Here is a 15,879-nt window from a genome sequence, read left to right as displayed (position 1 = left end):
TCTCCTCTCCTCTCTTCTCCTCTCTCTTCTCAACTTTTCTTTTTTTCCGAATTTTCTGGTTTTTTCTCTAATTTTCGGGGTTTTTATAGACTCACGGCGCAGGGGGGCCGGCGCGAGGCGGCGGACGGGAGGAGCTCTTAAAGGACCTCTACCCGCCCCGTGAGGGGGCGGTAAGCAGGGGGGCCCGGGCGGGAAGGCCTACCGCCCTCTCAGGGGGCGGTTAGCCCCGTACCTGCCCTCTGAGAGGGATGCAGCCCTCTGAGAGGACGGTGGGCGGCTACTTTTGCAAATCTTTTCGCCGGGAATCTATTTATTTAAATTTAAACTAAAAAAATATAAAAATAAAAAAACTCTCACTGACTCGGCATCACTGATCTCCACTCGGTCGCCCCCGCCAGTTCACTTCAGACGGGGTGACGCGCCCCTCCTTCCCATGCCTGACCCGTCCACCTCGAACATTTCGAAATCTCCAACCCCCGGAAGGGCGAAGGCCCCGACGCCTCGAAAATTTCCCGCCCAAACCCCAAACCCTAGCCCGATCTTCGGGCCGGCGAAGCCACCGGCGGGCGGCGAGATGCACATCAAGGAGGTAACCCTGGAGGGGTTCACGTCGTACGCGGGGCGGACGGTGGTGTCGGGGTTCGACCCGCTGTTCAACGCCATAACCGGGCTCAACGGCTCCGGCAAATCCAACACCCTCGACTCCATCTGCTTCGTGCTCGGCATCACTGACCTCCGCCAGGTGCGCGCAGCCTCGCTTCAGGAGCTCGTCTACAAGCAGGGCCAGGCCGGCGTCACCAAGGCCACAGTCTCCATCGTCTTTGACAACTCCGACCGCTCCCGCTCCCCGCTCGGCTACGAGGACTCGCCCGAGATCAGCGTCACGCGCCAGGTTACACATCCTTGCCGCATCCTCCGTTATGCCATGCCACCTTCTGAAGTTTCTCCATGCTATGCTCGTGCGTTTTTGAGCTGCGTGGGGAATTTTGTGATGCGATTTAGGGCTTACGCTACAGTTTTGCCCTTAGCATGTTCTCAAAATCGGCACTATTTGTTTGCTGATGAGTTATAGTGGGTTTATGTGTAGTCTCTGAAGATGAGCTGCTGATTGAGGTGGTTTGGGGGCGTAGGGAGATGGTGATTTGTAAGGTCTGCAGCTGGTATTTTGAGGGGATTTTGGTTCTACGGATATGTAGATAATTTGGGTCGTTGCTGAGTGTGGACAGCTGACCTTATTAGGGCATTTCAGGAGTTCAGTTGTGATTTTGGCCTTCAAGTCTCAGAGTTGTTGAATTTCTCGATGCCAGGGTTCAAGTGGTTGCATGCTGTTTTGGTTTCTGTGGACTGGAAGCAGCTTTGTATGGTTTGGACGCTGAGAATGGATATGGCGATTGTAGAGTTGGATTTTCGAAGGGATTTAGTGTTTTTGCTAAATAATCGTATCAATTTGGGGCTTACAATTGGTTGATATGTTGGTTATGAGTGTAAATGGGTGTATTTGTTAATTTTTGTGTATCTAGAGCAGATTTCGATAGTTTCAGATTGCAAGGAGCCAGGGATTGTAATGATCAAACACTTCTTTCAGATTGCCTAAACGTTTTTTGATTTGCTGTGTCCGCAGCTGGAATTTTGAGGCGATTTTAGGAGTTTGGTTGTAATGATAGTAGTGTGATATGGTGTCGATTTGTGGAGAGCTGGCCTTTTGATATTTTGGGAGTTCAGCTGTAATTTGACCCTGCAAGCAGTGTTACCTGGACACGGACACGGGTGTCGGAATCCGACTCGGACTCGAGTGTCTGATTCGGCAAAGAAAATTTGGATACGCGAAATACAACTCGGAATCCGACTCGGATTCGGGGTGTCCGATTCGGCAAATGAATTTAGACACGGGTGTCCAGGTAACACTGCCTGCAAGGCCTACAGTTGTTGAATTTATCAATACCAGGGTTCAGACGGTTGTATGCTGTTTTAGTTTTTATGGGTTGGTGGCAGATTTGGATGGTTAGGATACTGAAAGGTTGGATATATCAATTATGGAGTTGGCTGTTTTGAAGGAATGTGGGTTGTTAATGAAAAGGGTATCTGTTTGAGGCTTAGAGTTGGTAGATCTTTTGATCCAAGAGTTTAAATGGGTTTACTAGTTAGTTTTTGTTCATGTAGGGCTGATTTGGTTAGTTTTAGATTGCAAGGATTTGGGATTGCAATGTCTGAACTATGAAGTTGGATTTGTTCTGATTTGTTAAGGTGTTCTAGCTGACCCATTGTTTGAGTCGAACACTTAGTCTCAGTGGTGTATGGACAGTTATGCTTTATGGTTCTTAATTTACTATATAGGTATCGTTCACGATTTTAGTACATCTATTGATCTTCTCATCTCATTTTGCTTGATTAGTTGAGTAAACACATATCTTTTGCATTTTGGTTCCACCTTTTTTTTTAATAATCCGTGGTGTTTCCTGTGGACCAAATTCGTCCCAAGTTTACTGGGTATCAGTTAATTACTGTCCTGTATTTGTAGATTGTAGTTGGTGGATGGAACAAATACCTTATCAATGGCCATCTCGCACAACCTTCCCGGGTGCAGGCCCTTTTCCATGCAGTGCAGCTTAATGTAAACAATCCCCACTTTCTAATTATGCAAGGGCGCATAACAAAAGTGCTGAACATGAAGCCTCCAGAAATTTTGTCCATGTTAGAAGAGGCGGCAGGCACAAGAATGTACGAAATGAAGAAAGAATCTGCTCTTAAGACACTTGAGAAGAAGCAGAATAAAGTTGATGAGATCAATAAACTCCTTGATGTTGAAATCCTTCCTGCACTAGAGAAGCTTAGAAAAGAGCGATGCCAGTACATGAAATGGGCCAATGGCAATGTCGAACTAGATCTACTCAAAAGATTCTGCATTGCTTACGAGTTTGTTCAGGCTGAGAGAGTGCGAGATGGTGCACTCAATGATGTCAAACAAATCAGGGCAAAGATTTTTGAGCTGGATGAAAGAACAGAAAAGCTAAAAGCAGACATACAGGAAATGGACAAGAGTATCTACCTTGGCTGCTGAAAAGGAAACTAAACTCTGTGGTGAGATGAAGGCTTTGTCAGATAAAGTAGATAAGCTATCACATGCACTTATTAAGGAAACTTCAGTGATGAATAATCAAGAGGAAACCCTGAAATCTGAGGAAAAGGGCACTGAGAAGGTGATGGCACTGATGTCAGTTGCTAGATATGCTAAATTTTATTTCGAACGCCTAGGTGATTGGAAGGGGTTGGCTCGCCATGCCTCGCCTTACCGTCTTAAAAACCATGTCTCTCTCTCTCTCCCTCCCTCCCTCCCTCCCTCCCTCCCTCCCTCTCTCTCTCTCTCTCTCTCTCTCTCTCTCTCTCTCTCTCTCTCTCTCTCTCGCTGGTGCAACATTTGTTTGCCGTAACATGGAGGCCGCAAAGGACGTAATGCTGTTTTTTTTTTTCCAGAAATAAGTTTAGTTACGTTAATGTTAGCCTGGTATAATACAAATTATGTGGTTTATACTGTCACAGTTAATTCTCTTCTTGACACAGGTTACATTTAATAGAGAAGTTGGCTGTACTAGTGTGACTCTTGAAGGTGACACTTTTAAGCCTAGTGGTACTTTGACTGGAGGAAGTAACAGGTAACATGTTAGTTATCATATTTTACTTAGTGTTATTATTTAGACATGAGTCTTGTTTTTTGTTGTTGAATTTGGTATTGGATGTTCCTGTGATATACTTTTTCTTTGAAATTGCGCAAATGCTTTTTTCTACGAAGAACAGTGTTTTTTCCAGCATTTTTTAGGGAGTCTAGGACCGAAATGCTCATCAGACGCTCTTAATTGTTTTGGATTGAATAGATGAAACTCGCAGCACGCATGCTTGTTTTTGGATTGTCATTGTTCTTGCTGGTTATAAGTAGATGGTTGTCAGAAAGTTAAATAACTATCCTGGATTACTGTGATCAGATAAACACATTTGTCATTTCCCTTGGTAACAACTACCATAATAATGCAGTGATCGTGGAAAAGTGTTAAGGAAACTCCATGAATTAGCTAAAGCTTAGGGTGATCTCACCAATCATGAGAAAAGGCTCTCTGTCATTGAGCAGAAGGTATTCACTAAATGCACAATGCCAGTCATGAATTTTATTCTTCTTCCTGTTCCCTATTTAATTTGTAGGACTCTCCAAATTCACACATCCACCAACCACCTTTTGCCATTAAAGAGCTGTTTTCATCTATGTTTATGTTTCCACATATTAATATTTATAAAGCTTGTAAATTCATATTATATATATGTGTCCACATAAGACAGAAAATCATGAAACATGATTGCACATCTATGTTGTCAAATACTTAACGACAAAATACTGTTTGCACTGTAATTCTTGTAATGGTACATACCTTTAGCATGCATGCACTATAATAGAAATATATTTCATTCACAGTGCTGTCATTTAATTTGCAGTTGATTAGATTTCCTAGATAATCAAGCCTGTGTTATTGTGTTGGTCTATATTGATTATCTCTCTTCATTGCTACTGAACATGTTATATTTTGGTTATGTAACTTACGTTGAATTTTATTTCTAGAAATTCTAATCTACCTTGTTTTCTAGATTGCGGCACTTTTACCTCTGCAGAAAAAGTACACAGAGTTGAAATCTCAGTTTGAACTCAAGTCATATGATCTCTCATTATTTCAAAACAGAGTTCAGCAAAATGAGCATCACAAGGTATTATCTTACACCATCGATATGGTTGCCTTACCATTTTCCACTTCAAACTCAATTAACAATTGTTGTATTTATACTTCAGTTAGGTGAACTTGTAAAAAAAGTTGAATAAGAGCTTCAGGAATCATAACAAGAGTTGACCGAAAAGCAAGCACAGTATGAAAAATGTGTATCTACTGTCTCTGGGTTAGAAAAAACAATCAAGACTTATGGCACTGAGCGTGAAGGTAGATTCAAAGCTCTGGAGAAAAAGATCAAATCATTGAAATCAGAGGTGCAGTCCATGTCGAAGCAACTAAAGGTTCTTTCTGTTTAATTGTTGCCATAAGTGATTTATTGCTTACAAATTCTCTAGAGCATTTTCAATATAGATAGTATATGTCTTGATATAGGCAGTCTTATGTCTTGATACATATAATCAGTTAGATGGAGATAGGTAGGATACTTTCTTTAGGCTGCTTATTGCTGAAAATTTAGAATTTCATTGACTGCCATGAGTTAATTGAAAGCTCTTGCTGAAGAAACATGCAAGATTGCAGAATCATCTGTTTAGTTTCGGTGCAGAGGCTAGATAGCTACCTGTGTGTTATGGTAATCATCCGCCGTGAAGATAGCCGGGCGACGTCGGTTGCTAGGGGGGAGATTAGACCATAGATTGGGGAGACAACATATTGGGAGAGACTAGAGAAGGGGATTGAGAACTAGATCTATTCTTGTTGCTTGATTACAATGACGCACGGCTACCCCTTTATATAGAGAGGGGAGATTACAGTCCTAAATCAACTTCAAATCCTAACTTACCAAACTTATCCCCTATTGAATTGAAAATTAAATCAAACTTATCTCCTAACCAAACTAAATCCAACTCCTACCAAACTTATCTCCTAATTAAATTGCAATGCTTGATCTCCTACCGTAACATCAACTAATCGAGTGCTACAGTAACCACCACAGCAACAATGGTACTGTCCACACATGTGAACAGTAATTCCATCACATAACAGGAAGAGTATGTAACATTTCAATTCTGTTGAATTTCTGGTGTTATACGGTCTGTGACTTCATTCTTTTCCATTTACTTGAACAGTAATCTTGACGATTAAATCTTTTACCATATTTCATTGTCTCTTATTGCATATTTGAGATAGGCTTATGAAAGTGAGAGGGAGAGACATATTATGGAGAAGGATGCAGTTGCTAATGAACTTGCTGTGCTAGAAGACCAATTACTGACTTCAAAAGCTCAAATTACTACTCTGTCTGAAACCTTGGATAAACAAAAGGACAAGGTAGTGCAAGTTGCTGTGTGATAGTTTCTTTGTGCCTGGTGTTTCTACCAACTTCCACATTTCATTAATTAAATATGCTGTTGTGCTTCACTTACGGAATGCAGGTGACTTCCATAAAGCAAGACTACGATCAAGCTGAACATGAGCTTGATGCTGGGTGTTCTAAACTGAAGGAATGCGACTCACAGATAAACAACATGACCAAGGAGCAGCAAAAACTTTAATAGCAATTAGGTGATTCAAATGTTGAAATGAAAAAAATGGAAAATGAGGTAGTTGTCGGTTGTAATATCTGATGCATATTTCTGTTTTATAATTGATTGCTTGAGCAGGCTTTTATATCTGAATAACATATTAGGTTAAGAGGATGGAGATAGAACAGAAGGACTGCTCTTCAAAAGTTGATAAGCTAGTGGTGAAGTATAGTTGGATTGCAACTGAGAAACAGTTGTTTGGAAAAAGTGGTACAGATTATGATTTATGACTTCGCATCTTGTGAACCTCATAAAGCACGAGAGGAGCTTGAAAATCTTCGAACTCAACAATCCAGGTACATCTGATGGTTCTATTAGCTCCATGACTCACTATGAATTTTGAATTATCAGGTGATGCTTGTGCTTCTGAATAATGTATCCATATCAATTGCTTAACTGTATACTTCCTCCGTTAAAAAATACAAGGTGTATTTTATTTTGAAAAAGTCAAACTTTGTATATTTTGACCAATAATTAGTCAAATTATAAGTATCCTTAGTGTATAAAAATTAAATAACTAGATTCATATTTGAAAATACTTTCACACTATATTTTTTGTAGCTATAAATGGTATATTTTGTGAGAAAACAATGGTCAAAGTCTAATTTTGAATACCGTGCCACAATAAAATACGCCTTGTATTCTTGAACGGAGGGAGTAATTTGCAACGCAAGCACCGCTTATCATTACCTACTAAATGCAGTCTTAAGAAGAGGGTCAATAAGAAAGTTATGGCAATGTTTGAGAAGGCAGAGGATGAGTACAACGATTTGATGTCAAAGAAAAACATCATCGAGGTGGGTCCATATGTATAGTCATCCTGTAACCTGGGAATGATTTTGATAGCAGCTCACATGTACCTTTTGTCATCTGTAGAATGACAAGGCAAAAATCAAGAACGTGATAGAAGAGTTGGATGAGAAGAAGAAAGACCTTGAAAGTCACATGGCTCAAAGTAAACAAGTCAGTATATCAATCCTCTAATAGGGAAAAATGCAACCCCCCCCCCCAATGTCACTTGGATTTTGACTTTCCCCCCCTAAAAGTTGTTTTGTTGCAAAAAAACCTCCCAAAAGTTTGATTTTGTTGCAAAAAACCCACCAAAAATTAAAAAAATAAAAAATCACAAAAAATTCTAAAAAAAACTAGAGACAATTCTAGACGTTCTGTGAAATTTGTTTTCAAAAATAATATCCTTTGCATCATATTTCATGGAGAGGAAGTTTGGAAAAAAAAGAAAAATGTGCAGCTCATTTATTAACTCATGTTATTTTAACTTTGTCATGTCTACCATTATTTTTCCTACACAAATAATTGTTTAAGTAAACTAATAAAAATGGTTTCACTAATTTTGGGGGTGTTGGATTAGTTATGAATTAATCTATCTGCAACACATTTACTCAATCCTGCACGTTACAATAACTATTTCAGAATTTCATGTATTTTTAGAAGATAGAGGGTCATGTAAGAAGATTAAAAAAATTTGTTTCATGATTTTTGGATTAGTAAATAATTAACTATGCATTTAACTCGAATTAATAAATGAGTTGCGCGTTTTTCTTTTTTTTTTCAAACTTACTCTCCATGAAATATGATGCAAAGGATATTATTTTTGAAAACAAATTTCACAAAAGGTCTTAGAATTGTCTCTAGTTTTTTTTAGAAATTTTTGTGATTTTGTTTAAATTGTTTTGAATTTTTGGGGGTGTTTTTGCAACAAAACCAAACCTTTAGTGGATTTTTTGCAACAAAACAACTTTTGGGGGGGAAAATCAAAATCCAAGTGACTTTTGGGGTTTTTTTTCATTTCCCCCCTCTAATAACATTATTTTTCCATCAGATGCGCCGGTGCATAAAATATTGCTTAGGGCTTAGTCCAAGTGTTACCCTATCCCAACTTGCTTGGGACTAAAAGGCTTTGTTGTTGTTGTTGCTTAGTCCAAGTGTGATGTTATTCTTTTATTCGTAAATACGCAAGTTGGTGTCTAACCTCTCCATCCTATTTCCATAGTGATTTTGGATCTATATTCAGTACTCTTTTACCTGGTACAATGGCAAAACTTGAACCTCCTGAAGGTGGTACTTTCTTGGATGGTCTTGAAGTTCGTGTGGCGTTTGGGACAATTTGGAAGCAGTCTCTATCTGAACTTAGTGGAGGGCAACGCTCCCTTCTTGCTCTTAGTCTTATCCTGGCGCTGCTTCTTTTCAAACCTGCACCGCTTTACATATTAGATGAGGTATGTCTGCATATTGTTTGTGATTTAAATTCCTTACCACTTTTATGTACTGTTGTCATGACTCATGAGCAAACATAACTTTGCCTCGTTAGCAAGACTAAGGCAGTGTTGCACAGGAAATACGATAGGCCAATTTTGCGAAAGATGTTTCACTGAAACTTTAGCAAAGTCAGCTTCAATGCTATTAAACTGATGAAACATTCATGAGATCAGTTACTTGAAGATATTTGAAAACCGGAAATGATCAATAGTGAGAAGTTAGACTAAAGCAACTATTCAAAGCATGATTCCACCTAGTTGGCAAACCTATTAGTCTTGCTCAATTTTATACACAATGAGGTGAAGACCGAGTAGGCCACGTTATGTATTAGGGAGGACTGATACCACATTGTACCATTGCAAGTTGTTCTCATGCTAGGGTCTCCTTTGTTGGATAAAGTGGTTCTGGTCCAGCAGGTATGCCATGAACTGAAAGAACTGAAAAGTGTTATGATGACCAGAACTACTGGGGCTTCTGTGCTAATATGGATAGATTTTTTTTTAGCAAAAAAGAGAGCTTTATAGAGTGCTTTCGGTTGCTGGTAAGAGTTCCCTTTGGTGTGCGGTTGGTGCTATGCATCTCGGTGCCTTATTATCTGGGCAGTAGTTTGTTTTTTATTCTTGTTTTTTTTTCTTTTCGTGTCCTGTTTCTTATTTTTTCTCTTGTTTTTTTCGGGTGCTCTTGCCTCTGTTGTTTTTCTCTTGTTCTTTTCTCTCTTTGGTGTGGGTTCTGTTGTTGTACCTTATTTTCTTGCTCTATAATGGAATGAAACGCAGCTCTCCTGTGCGTTTGAGAAAAGATTGGTTTATTTAGAAGACTTATTTCAGTCTAATTTGGGCCTTTGTTCATTTCATAACAATGTAGTTAGGAATCCATGGTTTTGGGAAGGATATTTTATTATGATTTCTTGTAGTCTTGTGTGTCTGATTTCTCAGCCATTTGATTGGTTTAGTTAGACATGATAGGAATTGCCTTGGGAAAGTAGTCGTTTTCTTCTGAGCTGGATGTTTATGCGCTGCAGATTGATGCTGCCCTGGATCTGAGCCATACCCAAAACATTGGTAGAATGATCAAGGCTCATTTCCACATTCACAGGTAATCCAAATGATGCAGTTCTATAACAATTCATAATTATGTGTATTACAGTAGGTGGGGAGGGTATTGCATTTAAATTTATAGCTGGTGAACTTTGTTTCAAATGACAAAGATTTACAGGGTAACGAGTCCCTTGCCACTACTGGTTTCTGAAAAGTTGGTTTCCTTGTGTACTCCCAATTCAGATGCTGCGACATCTGCCTTCGCAGTTCATAGTTGTCTCACTGAAAGAGGGTATGTTCAACAACGCTAATGTGATATTCCGAACAAAATTTGTTGATGGTGTGTCCACTGTGACACGAACGGTCCCTTCGAAACAGAGATGATCGGTTTATACACCATGTATCTTCTGAAGGTATGTTCTGAACCAGAAACTAAGCGTACAATTCTGAAGCTGTCATTTACAGAAGCTATTATAATTACAAGTTTTTCTACTCTTTACTGTGTCCTAATAATGCAGGAGCGTGATTCTATGAAGCTGAACTTCACAATTACTAGGTTGCCAAATGGTTTGCTAACTTATGGGTGCTATTACTTGGTGCTGTTGCGGCAAAAATGTGTCGAGCTCCTCGCTTCAGGCCATGGCATCAAAATAGGCGCTGTAACCCTTGACTCATGCCATTACGTTCATGACCTCGTCAGCCGTCTTTGCTGTATGTACTTTGATCTGACGGATCGTGTAATTAGCGGTTGAACCATTTCGTTTAGAAGTTTGAACACCGTAGCGTACTGACATGATGTGCCTAGCATGGTGTGCAGTGGCCATCTATTATCATGGTTTGTTGTGACGTACTAACCCCGGTTGGATATGGTTTTTTTTCAGCTTTTCCTTAAAAAAAAGTCAGAAACTATCGAAACTGTTGTTTTCTAGCACTGCCTTTTCTGTTTGTTTTTGGCTGCTTAAGTAAGTGGTTATGTTTAAAATAAACTAAAAGCTGAAAAGTAGATTTTGACGGGCTTTTTTGTCTTTTAATTGTACTGAGAAGTTAAAAGTTTATTATAAAAATCAATAATTAAAATTCAACAGCTAAAGTCGCTTTTTAGCAGCTAGAAGCTCTGAAGCCATAGCTTTATCTAAACAGGCCATAAGACCTTGTTAGTTAGAGTTTTAGCTCCAAGCTTTACATCATTTCCTATGTTTGTAAGTTAAAATTAAGTGGTTTAAGTCTTTATTTTTAGACTAAATAGAAATAAAATAGTTTGTCTAAACATCTTTAGTGTATTTATAGCTCTAGCTCTATAAATTCTTAAGTTGGTCCTAACTTGCGGAATTTGTGAAGGCAGAGTTCTGCCAAACATACCTAATTTGTTTTTCTTTGCTGCATTGCAGAAAGAAACGCCACAAGATTATACTCTTATACTCTTGCAATATGTTTACTTGATGCAACGGATTGTACATCTCAACGGAAAGTTTTCTGCTGCCCTTTTGCTTTGTTTGCGACCATGATCGAGTGTATATATGTCACGGTGAAACTGTTTTTTTTCTCCCTGCTCCATCCATCTCCGCCACGGCCTTAGGAGCAAAACAGAAGCATCTAAAGCTACTGCCGTGTCTAGGTGCCTCCGTTTTTGCTCCTGAATTTGTTTCAAAATTCCAGATGTCAAAATGCGAGGAGTATTTATTGCTGCTTTTATATATGTATATTTTGGCCCTCTACGTTACAATTTTTTCTTAAAAATAGATTATTCTGAAACCATATAATGTATACGCTCGGGATATGTTCAGGTGCCAACCTTCCTGTCGAAGTATCAATAACCGACCGGCGGAATCCCGGCATCCTGTCTCGAAGAATCCCAGCATCCTTCATTCGCCATCCTTCCACGGTTCCACCCCTCCGCTACGAAACATTGCGTTTTTTTTAAGAACTCTGTTGAAAAAGATTTATTAAAAGCTCAAAGATAGAGCACGTCTGTACAGAGCCTAAGAGTAGGCAAGACCTAACGGACAGAAAAGAAGAGATACTAAGTTAGTGTTTAGTGTTTGATTGGTCGAATAAAATTGAATGCAACAGTTCTCGTCGGTATGGCTCTGAATAAGTTGGCACAAGTAGTTTATTTGGTTAGATTAGGGATGTCAATGGGCTTCGATCCTTGTTCCCTAACATAAAATTATTCTATTAGAGGGCGGAGATGAGACCAATTTTCCCTTCGCAGCAGGTTTAATAGCAGAAAAGTAATCCTCATCGGTATGGTCGGGGCGAGAATGGTTCTCTATCCTCCATCCTTGTTTCCCTGCACGTTCGATTTCCTAAAATTCCTAAACTCATGGCCCATATATGTAAGAAATAGATTAACTAAAGTCCAACTTGCCCTTCACCGTGGAGCAGCAGGCGCGTCGGTCGTCCTTCGCCATGTTGTCTATATGAGGACGGGAACCCATCGAGTACACATTCCCTACGTGGGGTGTGGATGAGAGAATTTTCTCCCCCACGGGACGGAGAGGGGAAATTTCCCCCAATCAGGGGTGGGGATGGTTACTCAATCCCCGCGGGAATTCTCCTCGCTACCACGCTTATGTTAGATATATGGGATAGTACATAAATGTATTTGTTTGGATGTATCGTATGGTACGAGAATATGTTTAATTGTTTAAAAGACATATATTATATCAATGTATAACTTAATTATTTTACAAAAATAATAATTTTATATTTGTTATTATCAACAAACTATGCTAATGAATAATAATCATTACTAATTTCAGTTAATCATAACTTAAATTATGGATAGTAATCACTAAATACTCATAATAATAATTAGCTATGGTTAATAACATCTAATTATAACTAATGTTAAACGAGAAATATTTAATAACCACTAATCATCACTAACCATAAATAATAAAAATGCATATAAATTGAGCATTACAAAGGAAATTTCTTTTTCACCATATAATCTAGGATTAAAAATAATTCTAAAAATTAGTCCATCTTATAAGAAGAGTATTAGTAAATTTTCTAGATTTTTAGCAATTTATTTGAGTCCTAACAATTGCTATAAGTTATAAAAAAGTAGACTTTTTTTTAGAGAATTTTAGTTTAAATGGTACACAGGTTTGTTTGGTAAACTCAATTAAAATGGGTTGTACATAGATTATAAAATATGTAAAAAAATTAGAATTTTTGGAGCGACAAAAGACCATTATTTTGAATGGAGGGAAATTGAATCCACTATTTATATGTGACGATTTGTCCTTATGTCATGTGGTACAGCAGATTTTGGCATACCTGTTGGTTCAGCATACGAGGAGAATATGCTTAGAATCTGTATGAGGCTTTATCCTTGACGATGAATGATTCAGATATCCAACACACACGGACAAACCCTCTGTGTAGCTGTAATGAGTGAAGAGAGCTGTTAAATCTGTGTAGCTGTAAGTACACAGTATTCATAAAGTTTGAGCATTAGCACGCTAAAAGTATTTACATTCGTTTGTTTTCAAAATTCTCTAGCTACAATGGCAAATACTTTTATAAAAAACTAATGGTGAAAAGCGTGCACTGCTTCATAAAGTATATAAAAAAATCAGCAGACAGCTTCCAAGTAATAAAACGTTGTGTTGCTACGAACACACGGGCTCGCGGAGGCTATGGCCGGTTCCGAACAATCGTCCTGCAATCAAATGGGAGATCGCAAGCTGCAAGGGGGCTAGGGGTGACGCTCTGGCAAGTCTTAATTAACCAATGTGAAATTGTTGTACACCTCGTCTAAACAAAGTAAAAGGTGATACATCCACGTAATCGTACAAGTATTTTTGGACTCTGGCTGCATTGCAGTGAACATAACTCTTTTAGTATGTATGTAATTTTAATGATTAATGATAACATAGTTAATAAGATTAATATATTTGTTAAGTATATATTTTAATATATTTTATGGATGTTATATATAAAGAAGCTATCAAAGTCGAACTCAAGAAAGTTTGAATTAGACGAGTTCAAAAAAAATTACACTCACCGGATGGTCTGATATTTAAAAAAAAATAACACAACGGATATCTAAGTAATTAGAGAGTCATACTCACTGGAGTGTTTTCAGCAAAAGGAGCTTAAGTTTGTACACATCGGGTGGTTCGATACTTATACTCACCAGAGTATTTTTATACATCAGAGTATTTTATAGGAGTTGTGATTTTGGGTAGCAGAAGGAATTCTATACACCAGATGGTCCGTTGCATACAGAGGAGAATTTATCGAATCATTTGTTCCAGAGGAGGCTGCAACTGTTGAAGATTGAAGTTCTACATACCAGATGGTCCGGTGCTCTGAATATCTATACGCCGGACAATGAACAGTGCAGAAGAAGTGGCTCGCTTGGCTCAAGTATACACACCGAAAGATCTGGTGATGGAGTTGAAGTATACATAGAACATCTGGTGTTCATAAATGGGTTTGAGTAGAGTTTCAACAGCTAGTTTGTATTATTATATACACCGAATGGTCCAATGCGAGTACTACTATTGATATCGGATCATCCGATGTTCACAATTAGTTTGAGTCATTGGATCAACGACTAGTTTGTGGGGTTAAGACTATAAATACCCCTCACTTGATCATTTAAAGGTGCTAGAGTTTATAAAAGACCTAGACACTTGAGAAAACATCCAAACTACCAAAGTATTTAAAGTGATCATTTGATGCAATTAAGCATATGATTAGTGGGTGATTAGTGCTAATAAACCTTAAGAGAGTTTTTTTTTTGCGGGGAAAGGAAATATATTACTCAACTCCAGAAGTTATATAGTCATCTTCAACAAGATGAGAAACAAAATTCACCGACTGACCTTCCCATATCATGGACATACCATGAGTACGGCCATGATTTGCTAACTCATGGCAAACTCTATTATGACTACGAGCAATTTTCCTAAACTCCAAAGCCCTACCATTAGAACGCAAAAACTTTAGCCCCCTCACAATATGGGCAAGACTTGATCTATCCTCTTCACGTGCATCCGCTAGGCGTAACACATTCACACTATCCGTCTCCACAATTAATGGCGTGGACACATACTACTGCGCCAGCACAATCCCCTCCAAATAGGCCACAAGTTCCGCCTCCAACGCCTCCATGCATTGAGACAATGGCCTAGAAGCAGTGATTATTGTCTGCCCATGACAGTCACACAATCATACCAATTCCGACTCCACCATTCTGGGCAGAGAACGACCCATCCACACTCAGCGTGTGCCAACCAGTAGGTGGCCTGGTCCAGTGTTTCAGCACCTGAGGTTGAGTCTCAGTACTACGGCGCAGCCTATGAATTTCAGCTACAGGCTGCCCAATAACCTGCTTTCCTTTCACGATGTCCCGGTGAGGGTCTTGCTTGATCAACAAAAAAGATTGGACATAGCTTTCCAAGAATCGCCTGGACACCTCCACCGACGGAGCCAGCTTATAGTGCACCAACTCATTCCGTACATGCCAGATACGCCACAGCAACATCAGCACAAATATACGATCAGTGTTCGAAATCTCATTTAACAGACATAGCAGTCAGTTCGTACCTTCAATTTAGAGTTGTTCAGCTGAAGGAAGGGGCCAAACTTCTCTCATTGCCATCCACAACACCCTAGCATTTGGGCACCGGCATAAGGCATGGTAAACATCCTCCTTCTCAATGGCACAAACACTACATATATTGTTCATCTCCAGTTTACGACGACACTTATTATCTCGAGTTGCTAAACAATTTGTCACCGCTCACCAAGCAAATATACAAACCTTTTGCGGTACCGGACATTTCCAAATATATTGCCAAACTAGATTTCTCCCATCTGGCCGAATACTGGACGCCACCTCACCTTCTTTCCGGCTCAGAAGGTCCATAGCCAGCCTGTATGCACTCTTCACAGAGAAGATGCCATTTTTCTCAAGATGCCAAGCTAGGAAATCATTTTCCTGCCGTGGTGTTGCTGGCTAGAGAGTAGATTAAATAATGATCTTATATTGTACTAAGTGTTACGTCGGCACTTAAAATCTTGGTGGCTCAAGCTTGTTGATCATCTGACTTGGTGTAAAACGGTGGTAAGAAGTTTGTACGAGATGTGAAGACCCTTATTTTGGTGGCTCAAATTTTGAAGTAAAGACGACGACAAGTGTTCGAAAGAACGGCTTGGTGTAAACCTTATCTTTGTGGTTTGGTGATTAAGAGTCATGACATTAAAAGTTTTGACGACCATGATCATATCTTTAGTAGAACTTCAACGTAGATTAGG

The 15,879-nt window shown here is 39.2% G+C and overlaps 1 pseudogene; it reads left to right on the top strand.

Annotated features, from left to right (window-relative positions):
• Window positions 1-416: 416 nt before the first annotated feature.
• On the top strand, window positions 417-10,486 carry LOC133926816 (structural maintenance of chromosomes protein 2-2-like; annotated as a pseudogene).
• The last annotated feature ends 5,393 nt before the right edge of the window (window positions 10,487-15,879 follow it).

Source organism: Phragmites australis, chromosome 1, assembly GCF_958298935.1.
Source record: "Phragmites australis chromosome 1, lpPhrAust1.1, whole genome shotgun sequence".
NCBI classification, from domain to species: Eukaryota; Viridiplantae; Streptophyta; class Magnoliopsida; order Poales; family Poaceae; genus Phragmites; species Phragmites australis.
This window is presented reverse-complemented; position numbering and strand designations above follow the sequence as displayed.